We start from the raw sequence: 18632 nt of genomic DNA on the forward strand, positions 1-18632 counted from the left end.
TGAAGTTACTAACGCATGTATTTTGTTATTAGAAAGAGGTACGAGGCATCAAAGTAAGTACTTTAATGGTTTTTATTGATGTTATGATATAGAAATCATGCTTAGATTGTTATTAGGATTCTTAGTATCATGTCTAGGGTAATTTTAATATCAAGTATGATTAAAATTACGATGATTCTTATGTTCTTCCTAATATTTATGATTGTTAGTATCATGTTAGGGTTAAAGGTTTGATTTTTATTGCTTAGTGACATGCTAGGGTTTGTTATTAATCTCGTTAGTATCATGCCTAGGATCTTGCTATTATTATGCTTTAACATTATTATATTATTTTTTTTATTATCATTATGTTGCTTGATGCTTATTTATTTTTTATTGCTTGATCACGCCTTTTATGCATGTTTAAAGGGAATTGGTACTTGTAATCACACTTAATAAGATAATTAATAATCTTGTTAGGTTTAATATGATTATAATTCAAGTGATCGCCAATAATAGATTTATTTGTGCATTATATTCAACCAACATAGATAAACAGGTTTAGGGTTAAACTTATTGATTGCATGTTAGTCAAAAAGCGCACATGAATACGATCAGAATAAAGTAGAGGCCTATTATTAGGGCATGTTCAATCTCTTTTAGGTTGGATTTATACCTTCATCCCCGAACCCTTATTTGGTTCAAGACCTTATGGAGTTGACGATCTCTTGGATCTTTAAGGGGTGTAACCTTCACCCTGTGAACGGTTTACAAGTTCCTAAAAAAACTTGTTGGCGACTCTTTTGCTCTATCTTCTTCTCTTTTAGACGCCACCGTACTTTAGTGTATGATCACAGTGGGGTTCAAGCTAGGGGATTAACGCTTGAAATTATTCCCTACAGATGATGAGTCGTTTCACCAACAATGACACATGTTCCACCATTCATCCTCAGCATCGAGACCCTAGGGACGACCTGGGTAGTGGCGGAGCAGGCCAGGGTACCCCCTAGCGATTGTTTAGCGTAGCTTCACTCTAGGATAGCTTCACATACTCTAGCATTGTGTGTGTGTGTGTGTAAAAAAATATAATTTCTTAGGTCGTTAATGAATTTATTTTAAACAAAAACTTGCTGCAGGTGTTCAGATTTTAAATCAATTTATACAAAACAAAAATAAAAATCTGAAATTGTGTTTTTGAAGAATTTTCGTTGGATTTAAGCATGCTTCTGATGGAAATAATCCGTCGCAACCTGCACAATATTCCGTTGGAAATAACAGCCGTTGTAAAATAGCGACAGAATTTGTCCCTCACAATTTTTCGACGGAAAAAATTCTATCGGAATTCTTACTGTTTCCAACGGAATATTCTGTCGGAAAAATATAAAATGATGTTTCTGGTGCTATATCAGGTTGTTTTGTCACTATATTGTTGTTGCTGCTATATTTGCTGCCATTTTTTTTTTCAGATGTTGTTATCCTAGTGTTTTTGCTGCCATCTTTTTTTTCTTTTTTAGATTATGAAGGAAATGTGCAATTATCGAGTGGGTTTATACAGCCACATGAAGTATTGTTTATTGAAACTGGTGTTAGATTTGAGGTAACATATACTACCAACCAATTCGAAAGGTATCATGAATGGCTTTTGATTTAACAAAATAAATCTATGTTTGTTATGATAATGTCAAAAATATGCTAAAATTGGAAGAGAAGCTCGTGCTTCTTTGGGTCATTTTCACACAAACGGTGCTACAAGCTTTGCTAATTCAATAGATTAATTTGTATGATACACAGGGCCGTAGCTGACCTAGGGTAACCGGGGCACCTGCCCAGGGCCCACGAATTGAGAGGCCCCAATTTTTAGGTTTTAATTCAATAAGAGTATGAATGTATGATATATATATATATGTATATATATATATATATGTATATATATATGTATATATATGTATATATATGTATATATATATGTATATATACATATATATATATATATACATATATATATATATATACATATATATATATATATACATATATATATATATATATATATATATATATATATATATATATATATATATATCTTTGTGATTTCTTTTGTGGCCTGGTGGTTGAATAACCTGCATGCAACTTGGCAGCTCAAGGGTTCGAAACTCAATACTTGTATTTTTTTCCTTTTTTTTTTTTTTTTTTTTTTTTTAAAATAACCCTTTTCCCTCATTACATACTCTAGTTATTTTTGTTGTTTAATATCAAACCAACCTCGTATCATTAATTCATTATAAACCATAAAAAAATGTATATACTTAAGTTTTAATTTTATTTATTCTTCATTTTATTGACAGGAGCACATTTTTTCTTCTTGTCTTATGAAATAGACATAGACCTAACTTATACTACCAAAGACCTACTAAAATTGGATATGAACTACAAAATATATTTTATAAACATTTGAGTTTATAAGGTAATTAAATTCATATTTCAAAACTACTTCTTTTCATATATTTTTCATTTAATAATTCATCATTTAAATACCGAAGAAAAATATAATTATAATTTTTCGCTCTATCATTTTAAATTGTTTGTATCACAATTTATTTTGGTTATAGAAAGTAGTAAGAATACTAAGATATTGGATCATGAAGAAGTTAGCGATCAATTCATTTATGGGAGAGGTACTTAATGTTATTTTATTTTTGGTAGATGAGGCATGTGTATCTACATAAAGTTGTTTGCAATAATAGATATTATGTATTTTACAACACTTAAATTTTTTACAAAATTGGTTATTACTATACTTTTAGTACTACAACATGTAAAATTAGATTATTTGTTCAAAAGCAATAAAAAATTAATATATTTCTTTTAAAAATTAAGTTACTATATAGGGCCCCAAAAATTTTTTTCGCCCCGGGCCTCCGAAATCTCAGAAACGACCCTGATGATACATATGCTTAAATCTTGTCTTTATATGTTATATGTGATCTTACAAACACTAATTGAAAATTATAATATGGTAGGAGGTTGAGCATGGAAGGGAGACCGGTGCTTTTGAGTTTTTTGATAAAACTCACAAACCAAAGGATGGATCTTATCCAAACAACACAAACACTGCAGAATTCATTGTATTCCTTCGTAACATATTTTATTCTACACCTTTAATTAGGGCTGGCAAAAGCTGACCCGACCCGACATTCTGACCCGAACCCAACCTTAAATAAATGGGTTTTAAAAGAGATTTTCAACCCGTTTATGTAATTGGGTCAACCCGAACCTAACCTGAAGTTAAATAGGTCGGGTTCAGGTTGGAAATCCAAACCCGAAACCAACCCGCCTAAACCCATTTAATTAATTGGGTTGGTTTCAGGTCGGGTCAACCCGAACCCAACCCACCTAAACCTGTTTACCAACCCTAATTTTAGTTATTTTACACCCTAACTTTTAAATATGGGCTAAGCCCAAATCATCTAACCACAAAATGAAAACCCTAAGCTCTGTTCTTTATTCACGCCGCTTCCCCAATTCCCGTCTTTAACTCATTCTGTTTCTCTCTCCTCTCTCTCTCTCTCTTTCATCTCTCTTCTCTCTTGTAGTCTTGTTTTCATATTTTTTCCATGAAAATTGTTGATTAAAGCTCCTGAATTTTCATCTCAACATTGTCAAAGGTAATTTGCTTGCTAATTAATTCTCTTTACTTAATTGTTCTATTTTTTATGCATTTTAGTTCTTCAATTTCATCTCAACATTCATTTGTTTTTATGTGTTTACTTGTTAGCGATTTAATTTCTTCAATTCACTTTTTTAATCTGATTTAAGCTCGTTTGTTATGAGTGTGTTTTGTGCATGTGATTTTTTTTACCGTCTAATTATGAGTGAGATTACTTGTTTATACAACTGTTTTTCATGAGTTTATGAGTGTGATTAAGTGATTTTGTTTGATTTTTTCATTTGATTATGCGATGCTAAGTCTGCATTTGACATTTGGTATTTTGATAAAGTTAGCCTACAGGTTAAGACGGGTCGGGCTCAGGTCAACCCGCTTAAAACCGGGTCCGGGTTGAATTTTCTTAACTGTTTAAGTAAACAGGTCAACCTGAACCCGACCCAACCCGACCTGTTTGCCAGCCCTACCTTTAATTATCTAACGTTATTACTATTATAATGCTTTTATGTAGAATACAGAAAAATCCAAGATAGAGTCAGCTATTACAAATTCATCATCGCTTGCTTTCATGTAGAATACAGCAAAATCCAAGATAGAGTCAACTATTACAAAATCATCATCATCAATGCCTCAAGTAGAGATAGAGAATGAAATCTTCAGTGAATTGATGTATGAAAAGGATAAAACCAACTAGAGACCGATAGTTCATGGAATTGGTGTGAAGCGAAATTATGTGTTTGGAGTACATGCATTATTGCGGAAAAGAGGGGTGACGACTGATAATGGAAACAATGAAGATTAAAATCTGAAAGTTGAGTTTGCAATGTATAAGAAGCATACCACAAAACTCCTTATGAGATGATGTTAGGTGCCGCGCGAAGTGGTAATATCTCAAATGAAATATTAGATGCTACTTGCTCAGCATTATGCTCGATAAGTGCTCAGGTCAGTGAATTTCTTGTTATTGATTTTATATAATTAATTCTTTTACATGCTCATGACCAATCAATATTTGGCAATGCTGCTTTCTTCCATCCTCCCTTCCTTGGACCTAGCAGGCCAATTGTTCCTAGCCCTCCCATACTCTGTTTATATCACACGAATTGAAGACATTTGTTTAAGCTTTCCCCATCTCTTCTTTTACGGGTTATAAGTTGACATTTAGGGACTGTTCTTTTTTAGTCTTTCATGTCAAGTCAATGGTTATTCACATGCTTTGTTCCACTTTATTATAGAATTCAATAGATTTTTTTTTAACAGCTCAGGTGGCTGCTACAAAAGTGATTTATATGTATATGGAAGTTTGTCCCTTTTTTTTTTTTGTTTATTTACAAAAATTATTTGCGTTTTTTTTTTTTATAGAATGGCGGGGCTTCAAATGAAGATATTGGCGATGAGGAAGACTCTGATGATTGACTTGGCTAACATGGAAAAATACTAGCACATATTTTGTTCATCTAATTGTTGTTGGCTATTGTATAAATAGATAGAGATGAAACAAAATTAGTTTTTGTTTAGACTTTTACTAAATCTCAATTACGTATATTTTACCTTTGGATATAATGGTACTTTGGATGACTTTTGGATGTAATGCTACTTTTGATGATTTTATAATATTATTATTCTATATTATATTATTATTATTTTAAGCAAAATGCATGTGACAAATAATTATTATCATTTATTTATTTTATTACAAGGTGATGATCTCTCAACATATAGTTCTTGACTAGACATGCAAAGGAAACTTTCCGACACTTCAAAATGTCATAAAAATTAGCGCCATATGTCTGGAAATTATCAACACTTTAAAGTGACAAAAAAAAATGAGGGAAATATATTTGGAATTTTCCTCCAAAATTTATCGACACTAAAAGTGTCGCTATGTTGTTTTCCGATTCTTTAATGCATAGGTACTGCCGATACATTAAAGTGTCGGTATTATTGACAAATTAAAGCGTTGAAAAATCTCGACGGGTGAAATTCCGATACTTTAGTAAAGCGTCGGTTCTAAATTTTTCGACGCTTTTATGTGTCGAAAAAACACGGAAAAAGTGTGGTAAAAGCAAGGGTTTTGTAGTAGTGATTAGGATTTTCTAATTTTGATTGTAACTCTTATAAGTCGACGAGGTCGTCGACAACTTGAGTAGAGGAGGATGTTAGAATCCAATTCCTTTTGATGTATTAGTTTACCTTTAGATGCTTTCTTAGAGTTTACTTTGTGTTTTCTAGGCCTAAGGTCCCACTGTTGTGTTACTATTAGTGCAATGTTCACTAATGATTCTCCTTGTGATCAAATTAAATCTCTTAAGAGGGTGAATGATTGAATGAAATTTTAAGCCTTCTACCAAGTGTTGCCTTGTTTTTATGCTTGTTTGTTGTTGACCTTTATAGATATTATGTCTTACTTGCATATTAGCTCCCCTCCAAACCAACTTGATTCACTAAGGACTCGTGGATCGGACCCACTTGTGCTCGCCTTGAACTACCGGTCGTCATAAGCCCCAACCACCCGCACTCCGTCGCCCAAATAGACGCGAGTGCTCCTAAGATTCTATTGTTCGCATGTGTTGCTTCGTGCTCACAAGACCCTCTTCCACTCAAGGCTAGCGTTCGTGCCACCAAAAGGCTAGAGTGCACCGCATGTTTCAGGGCCCAAACTCCTGGACCGTGACACCAAGGCTGGTGGCTATAAATTGAGCCTAACTTGTAATCAAAGCAGGCTACACATATATCTCAAGCATATTTGGTTTGAATTCAGTTTTCGGTTTTGAGAAGCCCGAGTCGACTTTAGACCGAAAAACCGAAATTTCAAAATTCTCAATCCAAACCACACCAAAATTTTTAAAAATATCTAAACCGAATTAATAATTCGATTTGGTTTGATATGGTTTTTAGTTTAAAAAAACTGCTCTCATTAATCTAAACTTTTCCTCGTCCGCCTATAATAATCCCTACTTTGGATTATTCACCATCACTCCCAACTTTAGGGGTATTAATTTCTATTGCACCTAAATGATCATCTAACTTAATGTAGTAGGTTACCTAGACACGTGCCAAGGTATGATTGGCTTAATTTTAAAAATAAAAAAAAACCCACAAACCACCCATGCCCAGCAGCCACCACCACAACCCCACCCCCACCCCTGCCCCCGCTAGAAAATCAGCCCTATCCCCGAAAACCCCTCCCCTGCTGTCGGAAACCGCCGCCCTGCCACCCCCTTCCTCGAAACCCATCCCTTCCCTTCCCCCACCCCAAAAAACCCCTCCCACGCTCCCAGAAACCGCCGCCTAACCCTCCACCTTCCCTCGAAACTCACCCATTCCCTTCCCCCACCCCCGAATACCCCTCCCCGTCGTTTCCATTACTGCCGTTTCCCCTCCCCGCCATTTATGCCCTCTTCTCCTTCGTTTCGGCCGCGAATCCGGCCTCTCTTCCTTTATCCTCCCCGAATCCGACTGCCATTAACGGTGGCTGCCGTTTTAGTTAGCTAGGTGTTATTATTTTTTTTTTTTACCATTCACGTAGTGACACTTGTACAAAAAATCTAATGCACACATGTTGATCGGATTAACCGGTTGCAGGTAAGTTGGGTGCAATAGAAATTAATGGGAGGCAAAGTTGGGAGTGATGGTGAATAATCAAAAGTATGGATTATTATGTTATACTACTAAGCAATAAAACAAAAATTACTTATCTCTTGATGCGTGAACCAAACTGACAATAGCCTCGTCGAGGAGAACCATTGACCTAAAAGACGAATCCGCGCTACCTCCCGCTGTAGTAGACTAGAAGCGGTCGCCCTCAAGGATAAGCACGGCGCCGGAGTTTATGTGCACTCACAAACCCGACTGGAATTCATAATACTTGCCCAGAAAACAAGAACAGTGTTTAGTATTTGAGAGAAGAGAGAAAGGTACGAATTGTTGTATGTTTTGGTTGAGAAAACCACTGAGTATATATAGGCAAAAGGGGGAAAATGGATAGCATAAAACGTGGGAAGAATGTGGCTAAGAAAGTGACCAGATTTATTTAGCCAGTCAAGCAGTAATTAAGGAATTGAATCAGTTAGCTGTAATCAAGGGATTAATAGTTGATTTAATTCCGTGATCCCAACAGTAAAAAAAAAAAATATATATATATTTTTTCTAACAAAGAAAGGAAATAAAATTTCTCCAAAAAGATAACAAGGACCTACGCCAACGCATCGCATTCCCCAAGACCCCAAGTCCCGAGGCCTAAGCCCGACCCGACTCAGCTCGGCGTGCGCGCATGTGTGTGTGGAGTAACACATACCTCCACTCACCTAACTAAGTAGTGTTAAGGAACTACAATATAAAAACAAGGCAAAACCTTTCCCCCCAACCAATGTAGGACTTCTCCCCTTTCATTTGTTTTTCTCTCTCTTGATTTTCCCCTACTCTCTTGTTTTATATCAAGAACTTCCAACAATCTCCCACAGGTTCGATGATATGAAAAAGAAAGGAAGGAAAAATGAATTCCAGGCAAAATAAAACAATTGCATAAGTGTCAATGTCTCGCGACTTGAATTAACACATAGTGGGCATCAAGATATGATCCCTCACCTACCAAGTGATTTTCGTCTTGAACTCAATAGGGAGTTAGGGACCCGTCACTTTGAGCCACATAATTGAACATGTATAATATTATGAAATTTCGCGAATAAAGATGACGCATTATACTGGCCATACATCCAGCCTGGATGCTCATAGGTTCTCTAGAGTATAAGCCCACGAAATACTCATAGGAAGCGACCACACTTCCACACTTAAGTAGGTTAACTCCATCAAGTGTGAGCTACAACACACCTCAAAAAATATGGATATGGATTCATTAAGAGCCGTTGCTCAACCTCCTTCTCATTTGTAGCTAAGCATAAACAAACATATAGAGATGGACAAATAAAATAAAAATGTGCTTCCGAATTATTACATAATGTTCCCCTTTGAACTCATGGTGAGTAGGAGTTCACTATTTCACAATTCATACAACGGGCTTTAGCCCCATCTCTTCCGATGTTTCCAAAACTAATTTTTTACATAGGCCTTTTGTTAACGGATCTACAATGTTCTTTTCGGACTTAGCATAGTCAAGTTATATCACCCCTTCAGACAACAAATTTCTGACGGCTTTATGCCTCAGACAGATATGTCTCTTCTTCCCATTGTAGGCATGGTTGTGTGCAACAGCAATTGCAGCTTGCGAATAACAATGAAGTGCAACAGAAAGAGCTGGCTTCCCCCACAGTGGGATATCTGCAAGCATGTTCCTCAACCATTCTGCCTCATGACCTACAAATTCACGAGCAATAAACTCAGATTCCATAGAAGACATAGCAGTACAAGATTGCTTACAAGATTTCCAGGATATGGCTCCACCCCCAAGGGTGAAGACATAGTCACTAGTGGAGTTAACTTCATCATTATCGGGTACCCAGTTGGCATCAAAAAAACCCTCCAAAACTCCAGGAAATTTGGCGTAGTGCAAACCCCAATCTGAAGTACCCTTAAGGTACCTAAGCAACCTCCTTAGAGCAATCCAATGATCATTGCTTGGGTTATGAGTGTACCTGCTCAACCTGCTAACATAATAAGCAATGTTAGGTCTAGTTGTAGTTCATTAAAAACATAACACTACCAATAATTCTAGCATACTCAGACTGATTAACTAGATCACCATTATTTTTCTTTAGGTGGAAACTTGGGTCATATGGAGTCTTAATTGGATCAACATTAAATGAGTCAAAATTTTTAAGAAATTTTTCAACATAGTGTGACAGATTAAGATAGATGCCTTTTGGAGTCCTTTTGATTTTTACTCCCAAAATCACATCTGCCTTTCCCATGTCTTCATTTCAAAATTCGAACTCAAAAACTGTTTTGTCTCATTTACTCGATCCAAGTCAGTCCCAAAAATCAACATATCATCCACATAAAGACAAATAATTACACAACCATGACTATCATGCTTAGAATAAACACAAGAGTCACCTTCATTAACATGAAAAACATTACCAGACATAGTCTTATCAAATTTGTCATGCCATTGCTTTGGAGCTTACTTAAGCCCATACAATGACTTACTAACTTACAAACCTTGTTCTCTTGGCCTAGAACAGCAAACCCTTCAGTGTAGACCAGATAAATCTCCTCATCCAAATCACCATTCAAAAATGCATTTTTAACATCCATTTGATGTTGAACAAGATCAAAACTGCAAGCAAGAGCAATTAAAGTCCTAATGGTTGCAATTTTAGTAATAGGGGAGTAAGTATCAAAATAATTAATGCCAAACTTTTGTGTAAAACCCCTTACCACTATTCTTGCCTTATACTTGTCTATGGATCCATCGGCCTTTAATTTTTTCCGAAAGATCCATTTACAAGTAATGGGCTTACAACCTCTAGGAAGTTCAACCAATTCCCAAGTGTTATTACTGAGAATTAATTGTAATTCACTATCAATTGCTTCTTTCCAAAAAAAAGGCATCAACTGATCTCATTGCCTCATCATAGGTCCCTGGATCATCTTCTAAAACAAATACATGCACAAAATCATCATCAATTAAGGAAGATTCATATAAATGAGAAGTAATAAAATCAGGACCAAAACTGTTTTCCTTTCATGCCCTTTTGCTTCTCCTTGGCTCCAAAACATAATCATTGTTAGTAATAGGAGCATTAGCAATAGGTAAACTAACAGAACTACTAGCAAGTAATTCACTATCATTAGAGGGAGATATTTTCCAAGGAAAAATGTTCTCAAAAAGTTCACCATCTCTAGCCTCAATGATATGGCCACCTGCATAAGAGTTGTTAGTACCTTTGACAAAGAAACGATAAGCTGCACTTTGATAAGCAAAGTGTAGGCGTCGTTTGAAGTGCGCCTACGTTAAAGCATGTTGTGAATATGCTTGGCACTCATAGGAAGTGGGAATTGACATATACGATTAGGGACAAAGCAAAGTAGGGAGCCGCCAACAAGTTTTAAGGAAATTGTAAACCGTTCACGGATCATTTAAGGCAACCACGATAAAAGGGACAACAAAAGGCAACAACGATTGACCCGTGAAGGTTACACCCCATTCATAATCCATGAGATTACTAACTCCATATGGTTCGGAACCACGAAAGGAGGATCGAGGATGATGGTACGAAGTGAGTCATGGAGTCACATTCGCCCGTATTGGCCTCTATTTGATTCTTATAGTGAAAAGTGAGTCCTGCGATCTCAAAGGCATACGAATAAAATATTCAATTTGCTCCAAATTATTATTAAGATAAATTGATTGAATATTAATGCAACATATAATTCTAAAATATTAGTGATCACTTTAATTAATAACAAGATTAAAAAGGAACCTAAACCGGTTGTTCAAATTATCTTAATAGGCGTGATTTTCAGTTACATATTCCCTTTAAACATGCAATATGGTGATCATAATAACAATAGAATAAACATTAATATTGGAAGCAACTTAACAATAATAGCATTAGTTAAATCAAATATAAAATAACCTAATCATGATACTAGCAATATTAAAATAAAATAAGTAATTAAATTAATTAATTACTCACATCTCGCGCTTTCCTTAAAATTTCTACATCATGAATAAATTGTTAGTAACTTCAATAAAAAATATAAAGCAAATTATAATTAAATTAAACAAATTTATATTTGATTTGGTCCAAACCCTCAGTTAATTATCACTTTCATGCCTTGGTTTAAGTATAGAACTTCAGGTATTGTATGGACTCCTTGGAATGCTTAGGGGAAATATTATGGAAGAATAGGGAGGCTAGTGTTTAGCCTAAAGAGGGAGAAGAGAGAATTATTATATGATCAAGATTGTTGATGATTGAAAAAAAGGGGAGATATGACCTTTATTTATAGAGAAAAAAGAAGGGTCGAAAAAACAAGATAATATCCGAATTAAATCGGAATAAAACTCGATAGACTGCAGTTTTGTGGTTTTTGTTTTTATCATATCTTTTGATCCAGAAATCAGAATAAGATAAATAAGATATCTTTGGAAATATCTTGAAGTCTAATTTCTACCCCAATTAGAATAAGATTTAAATATTTTGTAGAATAAAAGATATGGCCGAAATAGTGAGACGGTGTCAGTTTTGGATAGAGTTTGATATTTTAATCATATCTTTTCCGTTATAGCTCGGAATTGATATTATAATATATCATTGGAAAGATAATTTCAAGGGATATTCAACCATATAATATTTGGATAAAAACTATGAGGCACGAAAATAATATCTGTCTATCTTTGAACGTCTTTCAATTTGAATAGAATTAGAACTTTCAAAGAGAAAAGTTTTATTCAATTTTAAATTCTTTAATCTTATCTTTTCAAAAAGGATAATTAATATCTTTTAGAAACTTATAGAAGCTTCCAATTAATCTAATTGATTTAAGAATGGGATTAAATAATTTGCACCCTCCACATGATCATTGGGTCGTAGGTAAGATGGGCTTAGGTTCGGTTTGGGCTCAATTTAGTATTTTGGCCATAACTTATTCGATATAACTCGGATTTGGGCTTATAATATATCATTGGAAATCTCTTTTCAAACCCCATCCAAATATTCAATCATTGGACCTAGATTATAGACCAAAATAAAATGGACTAAACGTTTTTGTAAAAAGGACACGAGATGAATTATTTTGGGTTTAAAAGCACGAAAAGAGGAAAATAAGTTATGGTTTGGAGAAATGGGATAGGAGTTGGGTTGTTTTATGAAATGGAAATATGGATTTAAGCACTCCAAGATTAAATACTCAACCCGACCAATAATGGCGGTGAAAGGTTGTTCATCATCGGGTATGGTTTTGGGGAGACATTTTTAGGTGTCTACACATAGCCAATAAAAATATCATCAACAGTTTTAGGACCAATTTTTATCCCTCTTGAAACTGGGTATGCCTGAAGGATTTATGTCTTCGTCGTCTGCAATTACTAGATATATCAATGGATCAAATTATGGAGATAATTAAGTTCGGACATTTGGGTCATCGTTTTATCATAACTAGAGGTACTAACGATCTTTGGGCTAGTAAAATAGCCCAAATCCCAATCGGATGGATCCTATAAGGTCACACAAAGGGTCTAGATCGGGCACGAGAGGGCAAGGCCCATGATGGGCCTCATCCTCTAGTATGGCCGGCTATATGGAGTGAGTTTGAGAATTTTGGGCTTCCTAACCCTAGTCTAGTTATAATGTGATTATAAATAGACTAGGTGCCTAAGGTTTGCAGTACTTGAATTCAGTTGATCAGTGAGATCAAACCCGAATTACCAAACACCAGACCAACCCCTTTCAAACTCTCCTCTCTCTCACGGCTCTCTCTCCCTCGGCGCCAGTGTGGTGGTTCGTGGTGGTGGTGGATCGTGGTGGTCGGTTAGTCCATTAAAGGCCGTGATCGCAGTTTTCCTCTTTCACTCGACCAATCTAGTATTGGTGGATGGCTCGTTCTAAGCTCGTGGACTAAGTAGAGGAGCAACGCTTGGGGCTCTATTCTCTCCCTGATTTGTCAATCAAATAGCTACATGGAATTCATGCTTTAAAGGTATGATTATGTGTCTTGTGTGTTATGCATGTGTTCTTGGGGTTAGGTACTTTTATGAATATAATTCATGTTTTTCCGCTGCGTAGTACCTATAAACTCCTACAATGGTATCAGTTAGCCTCTTGCATGAACGTTTTTTATCATAACAATACTATTATTTGATGTCCATGTTAGTTTTATAATTAATTAAGAGGGAGAAACTAATTTAATTATGGTTCAATTGTTATATTTTATGTGATTAAACTTTTGGAATTAGTTAAATGTGATTTAATTATGCTCAAAATAGCCATGAAGAGGACCGAATTAAGCCCTATATTATTCGAAAATTTCAAACCCTAAAACCCTAGTTTCGGATTTTCGAAAACCTTAACACTAATTTTGAATTATTTCAAAAATTCCTAGCCCTAAAATGTGATTTTTGTTTTTGATTTTGATTTAATTCGAATTTTTTTTTATATTTCATAATTTTAATCGGATTGATTTATGCATAAAAATATTTTGTGTATGATCATCGATTTAATTTTAAGAGTTAGAATTAAATTGGGATTAATTTTATGATGAACCCTAATTTTAAATTAAATGTTGATTTAATTTTTATTTTTTGACTGATTTGATTTAATTTTAATAAAAGTTATTTTAATTAAATTGAAAACCAAAAACAAAAAAAAATTTGAGGCCAGCAGCCGCGTCCGGGTGGCGCAGCCACGGCGGCTGTCGACCAGATGGTGGTCCAAGAGGGAGGGGAAGGGAGGGCGGCGATCCAGGGTAGCTGAAGCAGCAACTGTGCAAGCGTTACATGCAGCTACCGTGGCTGCTTCTGCTGCAAAGCATCCAACCACCGTGGCTAGCCTCGGCTAGCCAACCACGGTGGCCAGCAACCGTGCAGTCACGGTTTTTCAAAAAAAAAATATGTTTTTGAAAAATATTTCAAGATAAATATGATTTATTTTGGGATAAAATAAATATTTTGAAAGATAAAATCGATTTTATTTGGATAAAACCTTTTGTTTTAGTATAAAATCAAACATTCAAAAGTTGTTATATTTTATATTATCCATATTTAAAGTTCTTAAATTGGTAATTATCCATAATTAAAGTTGTTAATTTTGGATAAGATTGATTCGGATATTCTGAGCATATTCGAAAAGGATAATCATTGAGTTAAATAATTTGATTATCCCATGATTAGATTAGGATATAATTGATTTTAAAATTACTTAATTGGCTAATAATTAGGATAGAATCTCCTAAAGTTGTTAGGATAATCATGAAAGATTAAATATGATTTATCTTTCTAGATTAAAATAAGATTTGATTCTATCTTATGCCTAAATTAAAATATATGATATTTTATGATTGGTCATGAATAATATATGATATTATCTAAGTATGATTAGAATATGAGATATTTTAGGAAATGTGTTGCCTTAATTATGAACATTCGATGTTGTAGTTTAGACAAGCATGTTGAGTTATTTATTATATGGCACTTTTATAATATATGATATTATGTTGCTGTATATAGACTAGTATGGCCCATAGATTCTAAAATACGATCTGCGCATTGTGATGTATTTTTGTAATCTAAATACGATCTGTGTACCGTTAAGTATGTTTGTAACTTTTATTTAAAGTAAATAGATTAGTTACTTAAATTGTGTTAGTCCAAAGAAGCCCATGAAGTGAAGGCCCAAAGGAGCAAGGTGGATGGAGATCCATGATGATTCAAGTGGATGCTTTTCATTTCTAGTTTTCTTAGGACTAAGGGGCCATACTATTTCATGTTTTATTGCATTAGTAGATTATGCATGTTAGATTTTATTTATGTTGATTGATGATGCGCTAGAGTTCACTAAATAAATCACAACATAAATGAATCTAGGTCCCAGTAATATTGAGATTGCTTTTCCAATTAGATACCCAACAATCCTTTAATAGTGAATGATGGGTCGGCCTCAGCAGAATGTCACTTGTTATTTTAGGTAATTTGGGGTGGATCACGTTCTACATATTTAATTGGTTATGCTCAACAAGGTTACCTAAAGCGTTTAGGACCTTGAAGCAAAGGGTAATAATTAAGCATGTGATGGTTAATTATTCAACCAAGAGTTACAAGAGTTGTAATCAGTAAAGAGTTTACTCACCTTGAAAATGTTATGCTTGATGGTAGGGCCTCAGTCCGGTCAACTATTACACAAATAAAGGATCTTGGAATTACTTATAGTTCAATTGGGATCAATTAATATTGAATAAAGTGCTTTAAAGTTACCTATATAAATCGTTTATGGTACATTTAAATTAAACATAATTATTAAACTTTGCCTTATTTTGACATAGATGGGTAGCCGTAACAATGATGACAGTAATTCTTTACCACCAACAATGAAAGAGTTCAAAGAGTTGAAGAGAATGATTATATTGTTGCTCATACCTATTGTAGTAAAGTTATATATCGATGAGTTTGAGACGAGCAACAAATGGATGTGGATAACACTACATCAGAGATGAAGGCATATGAAATCAGCTAATTTGATAAACCATGTGTTGAAGCAAGCTAATTCCACTAGCAAGGATTCTGTCGTCCCACTTGAATGAAAGACTTCAAAGAGTTGAAGAGAATGATTCTATTGTTGCTCATACCTATTGTAGGTTACTTGGGATCAAAACAAACAATTTGTTAAAATTCTGAGAAAAAGGTGGGTTCTTAAATTTTCCTATTGGAATGGTTGGAATCCATGCCTACAATTAAGCTTTGGATAAGTGTCAACTCAGTAAGTGGCTTAAGGCCAAGAAATCCAATATGGACTCTATGTCTGTAAAGATGTGTTAGTCCATGATAGTCTTACAAATAGAGTCAAACCTATTAGTTGTGTGAGCCTATTCGGATTCTTCTAGTGATTGCTAATTTCGATTACGAAGTTTAGCAATGGAGATCAAAATCACCTTCTTGAAATGTTCTTGATGGAGGATATGTATATGATACAACCTAAGAATTTTGAAATCCAGAATTCACATAAAGTTTTTCAAACTTCAGAAATTCATTTAATGGATTGAAGTAAGCATCAGGGAGTTGGAACATTCGTTTCGATTAGGCAATCAAAACAGTTTGATTTCCTCAAAGAGCGAAAAGGAATCTTGTAGAGAAAAGAAGTTAAGTGGGACCAATTGGTCTTCTTAGTCATGTATGTAGATGACATACAGTTCCCATGAAATGACATATCAATGCTTGAATCAGTCAAGCAGTGATTAGAAAGTTGTTTCTATATGAAAGACTTAGGAGATGTTGAGTACATATTGGGAATCAAGATCCATGAAGTGAATCTTGAAGAATAATTGGAATGAATCAATAGACTTATGTTTATAAGGTTTTTGACAAGTTCATGAAGCAAAACTCTAAGAGATGATATCTTCCCATGTTTCATGGTATTACACTCAGTAAAACTCAATGCCTTCAAGAGCTAGTAGAGTTGAGTTGTATGGATAATGTACCTCATGCTTTTGCAAAAGGGTCCATTATATATGCCATGATATGTACAAAGCAAGATATTACATATGACTTGTGCATGTGTAGCAGTTTTCAATTAAATTCAGAACAAGCATACTAAAAGTTGCAAAGAGAAAATCCTTGAGTACTTGAGAAGGACTAAAGGAATATTTCTAGCTAATGGTGTTAAAAGTAAATAAGTTGTCAAAGGTGTAAGTTTACCAAACAGGAAAGATGACTCTAAATGTTGATCTAGATGCATATTCATGTCTTTATGAAGAAGGACAATAAGCTTGAAAGAGTTTAAAGAAGAATGTTGTTGCATACCTGTAGGGAATAATTTCAAGCCTTTAAATCCCACTAGCTTGAACCCCACTGTGATCATACACTAAAGTACGGTGGCGTCCAAAAGGGAAGAAGATAGAGCAAAAGAGTCGCCAACAAGTTTTTTAAGGAACTTGTAAACCGTTCACGAGGTGAAGGTTACACCCCTTAACGATCCAAGAGATCTTCAACTCCATAAGATCTAGAACCAAATAAGGGTTCGGGGATGAAGGTACAAATCCAACCTAAAAGAGATTGAACCTGCCCTAATAATAGGCCTCTACTTTATTCTGATCGTATTCATGTGCGCTTTCTGACTAACATACAATCAATAGGATTAACCCTAAACCTGTTTAATCTATGTTGGTTGAATATTAATGCACAAATAAACTATTATTGGCGATCACTTGAATTATAATCATAATTAACCCTAACAAGATTATTAATTATCTTATTAAGCGTGATTACAAGTACCAATTCCCTTTAAACATGCATAAAAGGTGATCAAGCAATAAAGAATAAAAATCAAGCAACATAAGAAATAATCAATATCATGAATAATAATTATATAATCATAAAAATAATAATAATAATAATCATCATAAATCATAACAATTATAATCATAATCATGTTCATGTTAATATTAAAGCATAATAATAGCAAGATCCTAGGCATGATACTAGCAAGATTAATAACAAACCTTAGCATGACACTAAGCAATAAAAATCAAATCTTTAACCCTAACATGATACTAACAATCATAAATATTAGGAAGAACATAGGAAGCATCGCAGGAATCATATTTAATATTAAAAATACCCTAGACATGATACTAGGAATATCATGATAGCAATATAAACATGATTTCTACATCATAATATCAATTAAAACCAATTAAAGTACTTACTTTGATGCCTCGTACCTCTTTCTAATAACAAAATACACACGTTAGTAACTTCAAGGAAAATAATAAACAAAACAACTAAATTAAATAATTGAAAGAGAGATTTGGGACCAAACCCTCAGAAATTAAAACCTTTCACGTCTAGGGGGAAGGCAACTTCGAATATGGCTAGGTGTTTCTAGATCTTGTGAATGCGGAATTTTGTATGAGAAAAAAAAGGTTAGAAAGAATTGAATGATGAAGAGAGATGAATGATTTAGAGAATGCTAAAGAATTAATGATTGTTGATAATTAATGAAAACAATTGGTGAATGAATGTAGATGATGATAATTGGTGAATGAAAACGGAGTTTTTAATACGATATTTATAGAGAAAATCAGCCAAAAGATAAATTAACAAAACAGAGTCTAACGCTCAGAAAACAGGGCTGGCGCCAACCATGGCTAGCTGGCGCCAGGCACCAACACTAGCGCCAGGCCTGGTTCCAGGCGCCAAGGCCTGGGGTTAGGCGCCAAGCCTGATTCCAACGCGTTTTCGAAAATCCGATAAGTTTACCGTACTGGAGGATAAAATAATATAATTTCCTCAAAAATGCTATTTGATTTTGATTAAAACTCTGAAAAGTCAACGAAAGTCAATTTATCAATGCTAATTAAATTAGGAATGAAAAGA

At 34.5% G+C, this 18632-nt stretch overlaps 1 long non-coding RNA gene across 1 annotated transcript; it reads left to right on the forward strand.

Moving 5' to 3' along the window:
* Positions 1 to 3471: 3471 nt before the first annotated feature.
* On the forward strand, positions 3472 to 5275 carry LOC145586277 (uncharacterized). The gene is made up of 3 exons (XR_014100876.1): positions 3472 to 3644; positions 4155 to 4588; positions 5006 to 5275. It is a non-coding gene; the product is annotated as an uncharacterized LOC145586277 (long non-coding RNA).
* Positions 5276 to 18632: the final 13357 nt, after the last annotated feature.

This window comes from Chenopodium album, chromosome 2 (assembly GCF_948465745.1).
Source record: "Chenopodium album chromosome 2, dcCheAlbu1.1, whole genome shotgun sequence".
NCBI classification, from domain to species: Eukaryota; Viridiplantae; Streptophyta; class Magnoliopsida; order Caryophyllales; family Amaranthaceae; genus Chenopodium; species Chenopodium album.